Raw genomic sequence first — 16,967 nt, 5'->3', positions numbered from 1 at the left:
GTAAATTTAGAAGCATGAGAAGAGGTGACAGAAGAGTGAGTGTCGGAGCCCCTCAGTATCCCTGATACCAAAGATGCGTTCCCAGCCATATCCTGCAGCCTTCTCTGGCCAGGCTGTCAGTTGCTGAGTAAGACTTTGCCAATGTCTCCTTCCTTTTCCTTTTCTGGGAACCACATTTCTTCAGTCCTGGGATGTTCCTCAGCACCATCTGCCACTTGTTTTCATCTCCCAATGCCAACTCAGTCTTCTTATCCATTGCCTGGATGGAACTTTTCAGGCATCCTAGCCTTGGAGTGTAGGAGACGCTTTCTAAGCTAAGCTAGAGCTTATCTCATCCTCTTTTGTTCTGATGAGGGCTCCCTCCCCTACTATGCCTCTGCTTTCTATGGGGGTGGATTCAGACCTCCACTAACTCCAGGAACCTTGGATCTCTGTGGTTCCAGAAGGAAAGGACTACCAAAGCCAGTCCTGATATGACTTCGGCTTATCAGACCATAAATCAAAGACAAGGACAATCAGTTACATCACGAATATTTAGAGGTGAACTAGCCCAGCCCCCTGCTGCCCACTGTAATGAAAACTATTTTGTATATATCACGTCTATTATTAGCAAGACCAGACTAGTATTTAGAGAGTGTAGTACTATCTTGCCAGCTTGAAGATAATTATATTTGGGTTATACAATGATTAGTTACATCAGAAGATGTAGATCTTCTACATTAAGTTAGAAGAAGTGAGCTGGGTAGAAAGGAGAGACCAGGAGAGTGAATAAATTTTCACTGTGGCAATCTGTGTGATAGCTATTTTTCAATTTGATCTGACCTGGGAGGGAAGTGTATGATGTCATGGAGAGCTCCCAGCTCAGTTGGGAGTCTTGGGAGGAAGGAGTGTGATGAGGGAGGCTTAGCTCCAACAGAACGTAGGGGTGAAGGGAATAAGCTGGAGTCAGGACTGAGCAGAGGGACTGAGAATGGATTCCTGAGGGGTACAAAGGTGCCTCTGGGCCGTTCCCTTGACCAGTTCAGTCTTGTGCCAGGGCAGAGTTCACCTAGTGGCAAACACTTCTGCCTGCCAAGAATTCCTGAGGAGAAAGTAGGGATGGAGAACACAGGCTTGTGTTCCTGAGTTTGGGAGGGACAGCTAGGTCAAAGGTCTGGTCCAGATTCAGGCTCTTTCCCTCCAGACACCCCACTCCTCAAGGTCACTTTGCTAAACTATGTCTTACAGACTCTAGTATAGGCTGGCTCCTTTGCTTCTAATTCCATTTGTCAGCTCTGTCGGCAAGATGACCAGTACCCAGCAACGCCAGTCACCCACGACGTAGTCTGGCCCCCTCATGCACGGGGGCTGTGCTAGTGGCTGAAATATCTACGGCCAAGGTCTTGGCTCAGAAGTAAATGGCTCAAGCCCAGAAAAAGGCAAAATTCCAGAAAAAGGCAAGATGGAACCAGCTCCCAGGAATCAGGCAGAATAAAATACTACATGCTTTTCCAATCCCTGAACTCTGGGCAGCTTCAGCAATGGCTATGACCCAGCAACCTGGGCTCAGCCTTTCCTCAGGGGTGTCAGGTGCCAAAAGACAAATACCATGCTAAAGCTAACTCCTGAGAAGAAGGAACAGCACATCGAGAGATGCAAGGAGAGCCTCAGGCAAGGCCACCCTGATCACCTGGGCTTTCTCTCTTCTTGCCAGGGCAGAGGGGAAGGTATAAGGTATTGCTCAGAACGGGGCGTTTCTCTTTCCCAATAAAGTTGGCTTTTCCTGGAGGAGCGTAGTTAGTTCAGCTGCTTGCAGGGAGGTGACAGCCGAGAAGGCCCCTGGGCTCTCAGCCCCTGGAAGGAAACCAGAGGCCCGGAGGGACTCCGTGCGTGATCTCAGCTCTCCCCTCGTCCAGACATTGCCCAGAGTCACGTTCTCCTTCCCTGGCCCTTTCTCGTGTTCACCCAGCCCCTGCCATTTCCTGCCCATATACCACTTCTCTTAAATTTCCAAGAGAAGAAAACATTCTAAGCTCAGGTCTGGGCCCCAGCCCATTCGGAACTTCAGAGCACTAGGGGTACATTCCTTGTCTGGGATCTTCCTTTCTGTAGCTTAAGACTTTAGGGCTATGTCCCATTTGGGCCTCCCTCGCACTCAACACTGGCCTGGGACATGGCAAGGGTAGTAGTTAGGCAGAGGGTAATATCCCAGAACCCTTGTACCTAAAGGCCTCAGGCTTTACCATAATTTGCCGCCTCAATTTCTGACTTCCTGGCAACTTCAAAGGCCCTTCTTAGGCAGACATCCCTCCCTAATCAATCAGGTAACAGCCTACACCCTAGCACAGCCCACCTTCTTTCACCAGTTGTTGGGCTTGTGGGCTTCCTAGAATATTTCATTTGCTCTGAAAGGACCTCATCTGGCCTCTCACTCTTCCTCTACTTTCCCAAAGCAGCTCCTCCCCAGAACTGGTTATGTGTTTACTGTGTTCAATGTGTTTCTTTTCTCCCAGAAGCAATAAAGGTCTCTCCCTAACCTTGCAATCCCACCAGTCTAAGAACAGCCCTTCAGTGGCATTCTCACAATTAAGTGGCAGTCACGTGCTGGACAGCTTGTAAGAGGAATTCTGATGATAGAGAAGCAAAAAGCCAATTCTCCTTCCTCCATAATCCATATTTATTCTTCCAAATTCAGGATTAGTTAAAGCTAAACAAGAAGCATTGCAGGGACTTCCCTGGTGGCAGTGGTTAAGAATCTACCCGCCAATGCAGGGGACACGGGGTCGATAACCTGATCCGGGAAGATCCCACATGCCGCAGAGCAACTAAGCCCGTGTGCCACAACTACTGAGCCTGTGCTCTAGAGCCCAAAAGCCACAACTACTGAGCCTGTGTGCCACAACTACTGAAGCCCATGCACCCTAGAACCTGTGTTCCTCAACAAGAGAAGCCACCGCAATGAGAAGCCTGTGCACTGCAGCAAAGAGTAGCCCCCGCTCACCACAACTAGAGAAAGCCCACGCGCAGCAATGAAGACCCAATGCAGCCAAAAAAAAAAAAAAAAAAAAGCAATGCAAAGATGTTCTCCAATTAAAGACATTGGTGGGTCACAGTCTGGGTCTAGTAGTGCCTAGGCCCTGAAAAAGAATCTCAACCAACAGCTATTAATTTTCAAAATAACGTAGTTAAGAGAATGGCTCTAGAGCCAGCCTGCCTGGACTCACCCTAGCTCTACCACATACTAGCAGCAGGGTGGAGCTGGGTGAGCCCGTTTCCTCATCTGTAAAATGGGGATAATAATAACGTTCATCATATAGAAGATTAAATAGGGTAATATATATAAAGCGCCAAGTATACTGCTTGACACACAAGCAGTACATAATAACCATAGCTGTTATTATTATTATTATTTTAATTTTACACTGGGTTGAGAATCATTTCATAAGTTTATTTTATTTTTTAATTAATTTATTTTCTGTTTATTTTTGGCTGTGTTGGGTCTTTGTTGCTGCATGCAGGCTTTCTCTAGCTGCGGCGAGAGGGGGTTACTCTTTGTCGTGATGCACGGGCTTTTCATTGCAGTGGCTTCTCTTGTTGTGGAGCACGGGCTCTAGGCACGTGAGCTTCAGCAGTTGTGGCGCACAGGCTCAGGAGTTGTGGCTCGTGGGCTCTAGAGCACAGGCTCAGGAGTTGTGGCGCATGGGCTTAGTTGCTTCGCAGCATGTGTGATCTTCCCGGACCAGGGCTCAAACCCGTGTCCCCTGCATTGGCAGGCGGATTCTTAACCACTGCGCCATCAGGGAAGCCCTGTTATTATTATTATTCTTTCATTTTAAAATGACTCCATGAATAACTGCTTTTTAGGACCTGAAATTCCAACCCCTGCCATAAATGAGCAACCTTTCCCTTCTCCCACTTTCTGGAAGAGATCTGTCTTCTACAGGCTTCCCAATGAGGGATTTCTGGTGGAGGAAAGAACACCCTGCTTTAGGGTTTGTGCTTTAGCAGGTACAGGCAGGCTGAGTGGCAGGCTCTCTCCTGAAGAAACAAACATGCTATTACTACTGATTTCCTCACTGAAATTGCATCATAGCTAGATTCTCAGCACCCTGAAGGAAGGCACCCAGTTTTACATTACAGATTTTCCACAAAGCCTAACACAGTCCTAAGGAACAGTAAACATTCAACATGCTTATGGACTAATTTAGTAACACTCAGGCCCAACCAAAAAGGAAAGGAATCTCTCATCAAGGTTGCACAATAGGGGAGTTCCCTGGTGGTCTAGTGGTTAGGATTCGGCTTTCATTGCTGTGGCCTGGGTTCAGTCCCTGGTCAGGGAACTGAGATCCCGCAAGCTGCGCACGGCCCGGTTGGGGGGGGAAAGTCTCATGATAAGATTAGAATTAGACAGTACACCCAGCCAGTGCACTGTTCTCAGCACTCTTATAGGCTTCTAAAGCCCAAGTCCTGCCTTTAAGGAGCTAACAAGCAAATGGGGAATCAAGATAAACCACGATGTAAGGGCATACCCACATATATAAGCACATAAACAGTTGGGCCAGTAGAACTAAGTGTGGTTTGCAGTCAGCTGCATAACTGACCAGTGAATGGGCAGCGTGGTTGAAACAGTATCACATCTTTTAAGACAGGGAAAATTAAGGAATCCAAAGTCTCTTCTCTTTTGCCTACCACCTAATCCTACTCAGCTAATTCAGATTGCAAAATTCTCTCCAGGTGGACATAGCCTAAAAGAGTCATGATGACCAAGAAGACAGTTGACTATCAGGACAAAATATCAGCCATCCAAGAGCTTCAGTTTCAATTCTTGCTCTTTTAAGAGAGTTGAGGGTTGAATCTTTGTAAATGATCAATGTAAGGCTGGGACTCTGGCCCAAGAATAGAAGGAAAAAATGGGGAAAGGGAAGAGAGATGTTTTAGTGGATTATCTTTAAAAATATATTAAAATGCTCACTATAACATATTGTTTCCAAAATCCACTCAAGACTCTCCTCTAGGACTTCCCTGGTGGCGCAGCAGTTAAAAATCCACCTGCCAATGAAGGGGACATGGGTTGGAGCCCTGGTCTGGGAAGATGCCACATGCCACGGAGCAGCTAAGCCTGTGCAGCACAACTACTGGGCCTGCACTCTAGAGCCGGCAAGCCACAACTACTGAGCCTGTGTGCCTAGAGCCCATGCTCCACAACAAAGAGAAGCCACCGTAATGAGAAGCCCACACACTGCAACGAAGAGTAGCCCTGGCTCACCACAAATAGAGAAAGCCCGTGCACAGCAACAAAGACCCAACACAGCCAAAAGTAAATAAATTTATTAAAAAAAACCCTCTCCTCCAGTAACTGAAAAAAGAGGAAGGAAAGAAGAAAGAGAATGAAGTAAAATGGACAATGCATATTAATAGTTAATTCAAGGGAAGTTTCTCTGAAAAGTGTATGAATTTTAAAAAATTTAGTTGGGTAACTCAGGGTATACTGTAATATTTTAAAGTAGTTCAGGACTTCCAATTCCATTCATGATGGAGTAACTGAAAACTAGGGAAGAAATACCTCTTTTCATATATTGTATAAAAGGCAGTTCAGGACAGGAATCCTGAGAGAAAGAAAATATAAGGTGAGCATGAAAATCTTGCTGGGCTAAGGAGACACACTAGAGTTTGGAGAGGCAGAGGTGGCTGGCACTTGTGAGGCAGGTTACCAGAAAGAAAAGAGTTAGGCAAAGAACAGAGCTTCAGAAATTTATGTAGGGTTCCCACTGAATCTGCTGCTGAATAAGAATCGCACGTATAAGGTAAAATTCAACCAGTTCGAACAAAAAAATGACTAAGGATCTGTAAGCTGAACAATTCCCAGAGCTCACACAGGACTGCAAGGTGTATGAATTTTGACCAAGCAGAATGAAAAGTACCTGTTGAGTATGTATGGCATTCAAAAGAGGCATCAGAACAGTCACACCTTAATTATAGAACTAAACTAGGCCTAGAGTTAAAGGCCACTATAAACCTACCTTAACAAAGATAAAAAGAAATTTCATGGATGAAGGTGGTCAAAAGGTACAAACGTCCAATTATAAGATAAATTAGTACTGGGGATGTAATGTACTACATGCTGTATGGTATGGTTAACACTGCTGTATGGTATATTTGGAAATTATTGACAGAGTAAATCCCAAGAGTTTTCATCACAAGGAACACCCCATTCCCTGCCACCTTTGTACCTATAGGAGATGACTAATGTTACTAAAGTTACTGTGGTAAATTTAAACAGTACTATATGTCAATTATGTCTCAAGGAACACCCCATTCCCCACCACCTTTGTACCTATAGGAGATGACTAATATTAACTAAAGTTACTGTGGTAAATTTAAACAGTACTGTATGTCAATTATATCTCAATAACACTGGAAAAAAAGATCACCACATGAAAAAAAGGAGTTTCAAGAGAACACTGGCACTCCACAAATAATTTGCTTACCTGCCTCAATAAAGTCCAACATTATTTAATAAAGATAACAAAATCCAGCACTTAACTATATAACATTCACAATGCCCAGTATCCAATAAAAAATTATCAGGCACGTCTGGGCTTCCCTGGTGGCTCAGTGGTTAAGAATCTGCCAGCCAATGAAGGGGATATGGGTTTGAGCCCTGGTCCGGGAAGATCCCACAGGCTCCGGAGCAACTAGGCCCGTGTGCCACAACTACTGAACCTGCGCTTTAGACCCCGTGTGCCACAACTACTGAAGCCCACGTGTCTAGAGCCCGTGCTCCACAACAAGAGAAGCCACCGCAGTGAGAAGCCCGTGCACCACAATGAAGAGTAGCCCCCGCTTGCCGCAACCAGAGAAAGCCCACGCACAGCAACGAAGACCCAATGCAGCCAAAAAAAAAAAAAAAAAAAAAATCAGACATGTCAAGAAGCAGGAAAATGTAACTCATAACCAAGAGAAACATCAACGAGTAGAAACAGACCCAGAAATGAAAGAGATGATGGAATTAGCAAGGACATTTAAAAAGCTATTATAATTATGTTCAAGTGTTTAAAGACAACCATGAACATAATAAGGAACAAAGTGGAAGGTATAAGGCACATCACAATAAAACTGCTGAAAATCAATGTTGAAGACAGAATATTAAAAGCAACGAGAAGGGGGATAAACACATTATGTACAGAGGAGCAAAGATAAAAATTCACAATTCTTGTCAATAACTATACAAGCCAGAAAACAATGGAATGATACGGTGCCAAAAGAAAAAAAATTGTGAGCCCAGAATTCTATATCCAGCAAAAAAATCTTTGTGAAATGAGGGTGAAATAAAGACCTTATCAAACAAATAATCTAAGAGAATGTGTTGCCAACAGTCCTACAACTAGAAGAGATGCTTAAAGAAGATCTTCTGGTAGAAGGACAATTATATTATCTGGATCTATAAATAGGAATAAAAAATACTGGAAATGGTAAATACACAGATAAGTGTAAGAAATTTTTACATAAATTTGAAAACTAGCAAAAAAGATAATTGACTCTTTAAAGCAAAAAATAACAATCTAATGTGAAATTCATAAGAAACCTAGAAGAAAAATGTCTGACAACAGTAGTACAAAGAACAAGAGGGGGACAAATGGAAACACACTATTTCAAGGTTATTATACATTACATGAAGTCCTGTAACATATTTTGAAGGTACACTGTGGTAAGTTAAAGATGCGTATTGTAAAACCTAGAGCAATGACTAAAATAGTAAAATTAAGAGGTATAGGGCTTCCCTGGTGGCGCAGTGGTTGAGAATCTGCCTGCTGACACAGGGGACACGGGTTCGTGCCCTGGTCCGGGAAGATCCCACATGCCACGGAGCGGCTGGGCCCGTGAGCCATGGCCACTGAGCCTGCGCATCCGGAGCCTGTGCTCCGCAATGGGAGAGGCCACAACAGTGACAGGGCTGCGTACCGAAAAAATAAATAAATAAATAAAAATTAAAAAAATTAAGAGGTATAGCTAAGAAGTCAATATTGGACATAAAATGGAATCATAAAAAATACTCAGTTAGGGCTTCCCTGGTGGCGCAGTGGTTGAGAATCTGCCTGCCGATGCAGGAGACACGGGTTCGAGCCCTGGTCTGGGAAGATCCCACATGCTGCGGAGCAACTAGGCCCGTGAGCCACAATTACTGAGCCTGCGCATCTGGAGCCTGTGCTCTGCAACAAGAGAGGCCACGATAGTGAGAGGCCCGCGCACCGTGATGAAGAGTGGCCCCCACTTGCCACAACTAGAGAAAGCCCTTGCACAGAAACGAAGACCCAACAGAGCCATAAATAAATAAAATTAAAAAAAAAAAAAAAAAACTCAGTTAGAAACCATTTCCACTAAGATCAGGAACAAGACAAGGTTGTCCACTCTCACCACTATTATTCAACATAGTTTTGGAAGTTCTAGCCACAGCAATCAGAGAAGAAAAAGAAATAAAAGAAATCCAAATCAGAAAAGAAAAAGTAAAGCTGTCACTGTTTTCAGATGACATGATACTATACACAGAGAACCCTAAAGATGTTATCAGAAAACTACTAGAGCTAATCAATGAACTTGTAAAGCAGCAGGATACAAAATTAATGCACAGAAATATCTTGCATTCCTGTACACTAATGATGAAAAATCTGAAAGAGAAATTAAGGAAACACTCCCATTTACCACTGCAACAAAAAGAATAAAATACCTAGCAATAAACCTACCTAAGGAGACAAAAGACCTGTATGCAGAAAACTGTAAGACACTGATGAAAGAAATTAAAGATGATACAAATAGATGGAGAGATATACCATGTTCTTGGATTGGAAGAATCAACATTGTGAAAATGACTATACTACCCAAAGCAATCTACAGATCCAATGCAATCCCTAACAACCACTGGGATTTTTCACAGAACTAGAACAAAAAGTTTCCAAATTTGTATGCAAACACAAAAGACCCCAAAGAGCCAAAGCAATCTTAAGAAAGAAAAACAGAGATGGAGGAATAAGGCTCCCAGACTTCAGACTATACTACAAAGCTACAGTAATCAAGACAGTATGGTACTGGCACAAAAACAGAAATATAGATCAATGGAACAGGATAGAAAACCCAGAGATAACCCCACGCACATATGGTCACCTTATTTTTGATAAAGGAGGCAAGAATATACAATGGAGAAAAGACAGCTTCTTCAATAAGTGGTGCTGAGAAAACTGGACAGCTACATGTAGAAGAATGAAATTAGACCACTCCCTAACACCATACACACAAATAAACTCAAAATGGATTAAAGACCTAAATCTAAGGGCAGACACTATAAAACTCTTAGAGGAAAACATAGGCAGACACTCTATGACATAAATCACAGCAATATCCTTTTTGGCCCACCTCCTAGAGAAATGGAAATAAAAACAAAAATAAACAAATGGAACCTAATGAAACTTTGAAACTTTTGCACAGCAAAGGAAACCATAAACAAGACGAAAAGACAACCTTCAGAATGGGAGAAAATATTTGCAAATGAAGCAACTGACAAAGGATTAATCTCCAAAATTTATAAGCAGCACATGCAGCTCAATACCAAAAAAACAAACAACCCAATCCAAAAATGGGCAGAGGACCTAAACAGACATTTCTCCAAAGAAGATATACAGATTGCCAACAAACACATGAAAGGGTGCTCAACATCATTAATCATTAGAGAAACGCAAATCAAAACTACAATGAGGTATCACCTCACACCAGTCAGAATGGCCATCATCAAAAAACCTACAAACAGGGCTTTCCTGGTGGCGCAGTGGTTGAGGGTCCGCCTGCCGATGCAGGGGACATGGGTTCGTGCCCCGGTCCAGGAGGATCCCACATGCTGCGGAGCGGCTGGGCCCATGGGCCATGGCCGCTGGGCCTGCGCGTCCTGAACCTGTGCTCCGCAACAGGAGAGGCCACAACAGTGAGAGGCCCGCGTACTGAAAAAATAATAATAATAATTCTATTTCTATATATTAGCAAAAAAATTGGAAATCAAGGCTTAAAAAACCATTTAGGAAAGATATCCCATGCTCTAGGATTAGAAGAATTAACACTCTTAAAATGGCCTTACTACCCAAAGCAATCTACAGGTTTAATGCAACCCCTATCAAATCACCCATGACATTTTTCACAGAACTAGAACAAATAATCTTAAAATTTATATGGAACCATAAAAGACCCAGAATTGCCAAAGCAATCCTGAGAAAAAAGAACAAAGCAGGAGGCACAACCCTCCCAGACTTCAGACAATACTGCAAAGCTACAGTAATCAAAACAGCCTAATATTGGCACAAAAACAGACATATGGATCAATGGAACAGAAGAGAAAGCCCAGAAATAAACCCACACACATATGGTCAATTAATCTTCGACAAAGAAGGGAAGAATATACAATGGAGAAAAGACAGTCTCTTCAGCAAGTGGTGTTGGGAAAACTGGACAGCCACATTTAAATCGATGAGTTTAGAACACACCCTCACACCATACACAAAGATAAACTCAAAATGGCTCAAAGTTTTAAATATAAGACATGACACCATAAAACTCCTAGAAGAGAACACAGGCAAAACATTCTCTGACATAAATCATATCAATGTTTTCTTAAGTCAGTCTCCCAAGGCAATAGAAATAAAAGCAAAAATAAACAAATGGGACCTAATCAAACTTATAAGCTTGTGCACAGCAAAGGAAACCATAAACAAAACAAAATGATAATCTACAGGCTGGGAGAAAATATCTGCAAGCAATGTGACCAAGGGCTTAATATCCAACATATACAAACAGCTCATACAACTCAATAACAAAAATACAAACAACTCAATCAAAAAATGGGCAGAAGACCTAAATAGACATTTCTTCAAGGAAGACATACAGATGGCCAATAGGCACATGAAGAGATGCTCAACATAGCTAATTACTAGAGAAATGAAAATCAAAACTACAATGAGATACCACCTCACACCCATCAGAACGGCCATCATTAAAAAGTTTACAGGGAGTTCCCTGCAAGTCCAGTGGTTAGGACTTGGTGCTCTCACTGCCAGGGGCCTGGGTTCGATCCCTGGTCTGCGAACTAAGCTCCTGCAAGAAAAAATTAAAAGTTTACAAGTAACAAGTGCTGGACAGGGTGTGGAGAAAAGGGAACCCTCTTACACTGGTGGGAATGTAAACTGGTGCAGACACCATGGAGAGCAATATGGAGGTTCCTCAGAAAACTAAAAATAGAGTTACCATATGATCCAGCAATTCCACTCCTGGGCATATAGCTGGACAAAACTATAATTCGAAAAGATACATGCATCACAATGTTCACAGCAGCACTATTTACAGTAGTCAAGACATGGAAACAACCTAAATGTCCACTGACAGATGAGTAGATAAAGAAGATGTGGTACATATATATAATGGAATATTATCCAGCCATTAAAAAGAATGAAATAATGCCATTTGCAGCTACATGGATGGACCTAGAGATCATCATACTAAGCGAAGTAAATCAGAAAGAAAAAGACAAATACCATATGATATCACTTATATATGGAATCTAAAATATGACACAAATGAACTTATCTACAACACAGAAACAGACTCAAAGACATAGAGAACAGATTTGTGGTTGCTGGGGGCAGACGGTTGGATTGGGAGTTTGGGATTAGCAGATGCAAACTATTATATATAGAATGGATAAACAACAAGATCCTGTTGTATAGCACAGGGAACTATATTCAGTATCCTGTAATAAACCATAATGGAAAATAATAAAAAATACCATTTAGATAACATAAAAAATGAAATATTTATGGATAGATTGAACAAAACAGATGCAAAACAGTATGCTAAAAACTACAAAATATTGGTGAGAAAATTTTAAATATCTAAATAAATAGGTATATTATGATCACGGATTTGAATATAATATTGTTAAAGTGTCAATTCTCCCCCAAGTTGATCTATAGCGTTAATTCAATTCCAATAAAAATCTTAGCAGGCTTGGGACTTCCCTGATGGTCCAATGGTAAAGAATCCACCTTCCAATGCAGGGGATGCAGGTTCCATCCCTGGTCAGGGAACTAAGATCCCACATGCCATGGGGCAACTAAGCCCGCACGCCACAACTACTGAGCTCGCGAGCCTCAGCTAGAGAGCCCACGTGCTGCAAACTACAGAGCCCACATGCCCTGGAGCCTGTGAGCCACAACTAGAGAAGAGAAAACCCGCATGCCACAACTAGAGAGAAGCCCACACACCGCAGCGAAGAAGCCCACATGCTGAAATGAAAGATCCCGCATGCCGCAACTAAGACCCGTCGCAGCCAAAAATAAATAATAAATATTAAATTTAAAAAATCTTAGCAGCCTTTTTTTTGTGTAGAAATGGACAAGCTAATTTTACACTTTGTATAGAAATGCAAAAGACCTCAAATATTCAAAACAACTTTTAAAAAGAGCAAAATCAGAGGACTTATATTACCTGATTTCAAGATTTACTATAGACCTAAAGTAAGACAGTGTAGGGCATAAATTTAGACATATATTAGACCAATGGAACAGAACTAATACTTCAGAAATAGACCCACATATATATGGTGAATTGATTTTTTACAAATGTGCCAAGGTATTTCAATAGGGGAAAGAATAGTCTTTTCAACAAATGACAATGGAACAACAGGATATTGCAGGGCAGGGGGTGGGGGGGTGGGGGGGGAATGGATGAACATTTACCATTACCAAACATTTTACAAAAAATTAACTTGACATGGAGCATAGAACTAAATGTAAAAGACAGAACTATAAAACGTACGGAAGAAAATACAGGTGAAAAATTTCACAACTAGGAGTGAGCAAAGATTTACTAAATAAAACACAATAGCAAAAAGTGTTAAAAAATTAATAAATTCATCTTTATGGTATTAAATTAAAGTTGGTCTTCATTAAAATGTCTGGACTTTGAAAACACCATTAATAACTTGCAAACACAAGCAACTGACTAGGAGAAAATATTTGCAATACATATATATGACAAATGACTTGCATCCAGAATATATCGATACAAAAACTCATAAGTATTATAATACTCAAATTTTAAAAACAGGCAAATGATCAGCTGCTCAACATCACACAAAATAAATTAACAGTAATTTTAAAAACTATTATGCAGTATTACTAGAGCACGGCCTACCCACTAGAATGGCTAAAATTAAAAACACTCACAATTCCAAGTGTGACAAAGATATGGAGTAGCTAGAACTCTTATTCATTGTTGGTGGGAATTAAAAGTGGTACAACCACTTTTGAAAACAGTTTGGCAGTTTCTTTTTCTTTCTTTTTAAAAAAATCTTTATTGAGAGATAATTTACATACCATAAAATTCAATCATTTTAAGTGTACAATTCAATAGTTTTAGTATATTCACATAGGGGGCAATTATCACCATGATCTAAGTTTAGAACATTTTCATCAACTTCATAACCATTAGCATCATTTCCCAACTTACTCCCCAACCCCAGCTTTAGGTAACCACCAATCTATTTTCTATCTCTATAGATTTGTTTATTCTGGACATTTTAAATAAATGGAATCACACAACATGTAGTCTTTAGTGACTGGCTTCCTTCGTTTTGCATATGTTTTCAAGAATCATCCATGTTGTAGCAGGTGTCAGTACTTCATTCCTTTTTATGGCTGAATAATATTCCATTGTATGTATGGATGTATCACATTTTGTTTACCCATTCAGTTGCTGGTTGCTTTGGTTGTTTTAGTTGTTTCTAGTTTTTGGTTATCATGAATAATGCTATTATGAATATTATTTGTATACAAGTCTTTGGGTGGACATATATTTTCATTCCTCTTCGGTAAACAGCTAGAAGTGTCACAATATGGATGAATCTCAGACACAACAGAGTTTACGTGAAATTCTATAAAAGACAAATCTAGGGACTTCCCTGGTGGTCCACTGGGTAGGACTCCGTGCTTCCAGTGCAAGGCACCCGGGTTTGATCCCTGGTCGAGGAACTAGATCCTGCATGCATGCCACAACTAAGAAACCCCCATGCTGCAACTAAGAAGTCTGCATGCTGCAATGAAGATCCCACGTGCTGCAACTAAGACCCAGTGCAGCCAAAATAAACAATAAATAAATTTTAAAAAGAAAAGACAAATCTAATCTATAGTGATAGAAATTACATCAGTGGTTGCCTAGGGCTCAGATATGCAGATAAGACTAACTGTAAAGGAGAACTTTTATGAGTGATGGAAGTAAAAGGTTCTATATCTTGTGATGCTGATGATTACACAAATATGTTTTATTATATGTTAATTACATCTCAATAAAGTTAAGTAAAAAGTTAAGTCCAGTAAATCATGACTAGGCAAAAAAAAAAAAAAAAAAAGTAGGGCCATGGCAGTAAACTTTGTCTTTTTTTGGTCTTACCATTCCATTTTTGGTTGGGGCGAGAATGATTCAGACTGAAATATCAGTATCTGTAAGCCAGGAGTTCCTAGTATTTCCACAAGGCCAAAGATTCCCCTCATTGTGCTACTCCTCCCTACCTCTCCATCCCTGGCAATCCTCCCTGACAAATTAAAGGGACTACAGGTAGCAATCAACAGTGTTTGAAATCATTTTCAGCTGGGCAGTAGCCACATGAGGTTTTTTTAAGTGGGTGTACTGTAGATGGATCTTTTGACAAACTCAATCATTTGCCAAGCTCAGGAACTTATAGAGTCCTACCTTTACCAAGGACATTTAATGAAAGTTCCACTTTTGCCTTTTTTATGAAACTGAAGCAGGGGTGAAAGATATGAGACGATCATGGCTCTCCTTGTGGAAACTCACTCCAAATAAGGGTTATCAGCCAACCACTTACGGATTTATAATGAGGTATTTTTTCACTAGGGTACCTACAAACCTAAACCTTCTTAGGTTTATAAAAGGCTGGGGGATGCTGCTACAAGCACGCCAAATACATCAGCTGAGTGAGGTCTACAGGAGGGCACAGAAGCAAAGGTCTAAGCAAGAAATTAGTGATCCTGATTCTTATACTGTGAGGTCCTCAAGGGCATGTATGATTTTTGCATTTTATATCCCCTGGCTTGGCACAGAGCAGAAACCTCTGTCCTTCTGCACAGAAAAGAAATAATCTGGGGGATGTGAAGCTGGGGCACCCATTCCTTGCTGCACGAACCAAGGACACCCAGAAGCAGAGAATTCTTAGACAAAAGCAGGTTCTGAGAACTTCCTTGGGAGGCAAGAATTGATTCTTTTTCAGAACACTTTAGCTCAAAGTGGCTGAAAAAAAGAAAACAAGCCAACAGTACAGGAGCTAGAACAAATAGTAACCTGATAACAAACTCATAGGCCTCAACTGAGTGAGCATCCTTCCCCTCCACTAGGGGCTTACAGTGACTTTCTATCCAAGATAACATGAATATCTCTCCAGGGCACAATCATCCAATATAATTGTTTGGAAACAAGGATATAAAAGGTGGACACAAATCTCTTATGATAAAAAAGATGATGCCTTTTAAAAGATAACTATTTCCTCTATACAGCCAACTTGTATATAATATGCAGAAGATTTTTTCCCCTTTCTATTTTCGTCTCATATACTTCAGGACCAAACTCAATTTCAGAACCAATTTTTTAAATTAATTAACTAATTAATTAATTAGGCTGCGTTGGGTCTTTGCTGCGTGCAGGCTTTCTCTAATTGCGGCGAGCAGGGGCTACTCTTCGTTGCAGTGCACAGGCTCCTCATTGCAGTGGCTTCTCTTGTTGTGGAGCACGGGCTCAAGGCGTGCGGGCTTCGGTAGTTGTGGCACATGGGCTCAGTAGTCGTGGTTCGTGGGCTCTAGAGCACAGGCTCAGTAGTTGTAGCGCACAGGCTTAGTTGCTCCACAGCATGTGGGATCTTCCTGGACCAGGGCTCGAACCCGTGTCTACTGCATTGGCAGGTGGATTCTTAATGACTGCGCCACCAGGGAAGTCCCTTCAGAACCAATTTAAGTTGGCCAGTTCTCCAGTCCATCCATGTCTTTCAAGCCTGCTACCAAACAAAGGGCTCTTGACTGCCCTGAAATTTATTGATCTGACAGGTTGGCTCTGCCTTTCAGAAAGGCTGACCAGATTATGAAACTCACAGTGGGTGATTCGTGAAAGGCCATCAGTTTGTTAAAGGAGTGGTGACAATGACTTTCTTTAATTTGCCTGGGTAGTTGCCCCACCTCCCTGACTTGATTTGGTTGAAGCCCTAGAAACCCCCTTGTTTCCAGGGGTGAAGCTTGTGAAGCTTTTCTTTGCACTAATTACAGATCCAACATGCCCAGGTCCTTACCCTGCACAAGCAAGGTATGCAATCACACCAAGAGGCAGCCAAGATAATAGCGGTGGGGGAACATGATAGACATGTTTACCAAATATTGCATCAGGCCTTCTCCCTCTCTATGGCTTACTGCAGGCTGGACACTCCACCCAGCTGAAACCAAGAGGTAGATCTCTGTTCTCCCTACTTGAGCTTTCTTTTCTTGGAAATATACCACATCTCAGGGAGGGAAAAAGAAAACACCATCTCTCCGACAATCTGATATGGGGTCTCTGCCTCACTGCCAGGCCTCACTTTTCTATCCCTCCTTAACAGACAAAATTCTTTAACAGAAATCCCATTTGTGGGCTCTCCACAGTTTCCCTTCTAGCTGGGTGGGTCATTTTTAAGACTGTAACTTCTTTCTGAGCAGGGTCACTGTGAAAGGTCAAAGTGTTGTTATGGTACTTAGCAAAAACATTTCCAATTAACACAGCTTATAACAGAGATAACAGTTTGCATAGTGACAGTTCTGGCCTCCAGTGTTACTATCACAGTGGCAAACCATACTCTTCCAAGCACACCTTATAGAGTTTTGAGCTACCTCCTGGGAGAGAGGTTGCAATGGAAATAAAAC

The 16,967-nt window shown here is 41.6% G+C and overlaps 1 protein-coding gene across 5 annotated transcripts in view; it reads right to left on the bottom strand.

Annotated features, from left to right (window-relative positions):
* The window catches only part of ARMH3 (armadillo like helical domain containing 3), a 180,545-nt gene that overhangs the window by 4,526 nt on the left and 159,052 nt on the right, over positions 1 to 16,967 (bottom strand). The gene's annotated exons all lie outside the window — the stretch shown is intronic.

This window comes from Mesoplodon bidens (assembly GCF_964165515.1).
Source record: "Mesoplodon bidens genome assembly, chromosome: 1".
Lineage (NCBI taxonomy): Eukaryota > Metazoa > Chordata > Mammalia > Artiodactyla > Ziphiidae > Mesoplodon > Mesoplodon bidens.
This window is presented reverse-complemented; position numbering and strand designations above follow the sequence as displayed.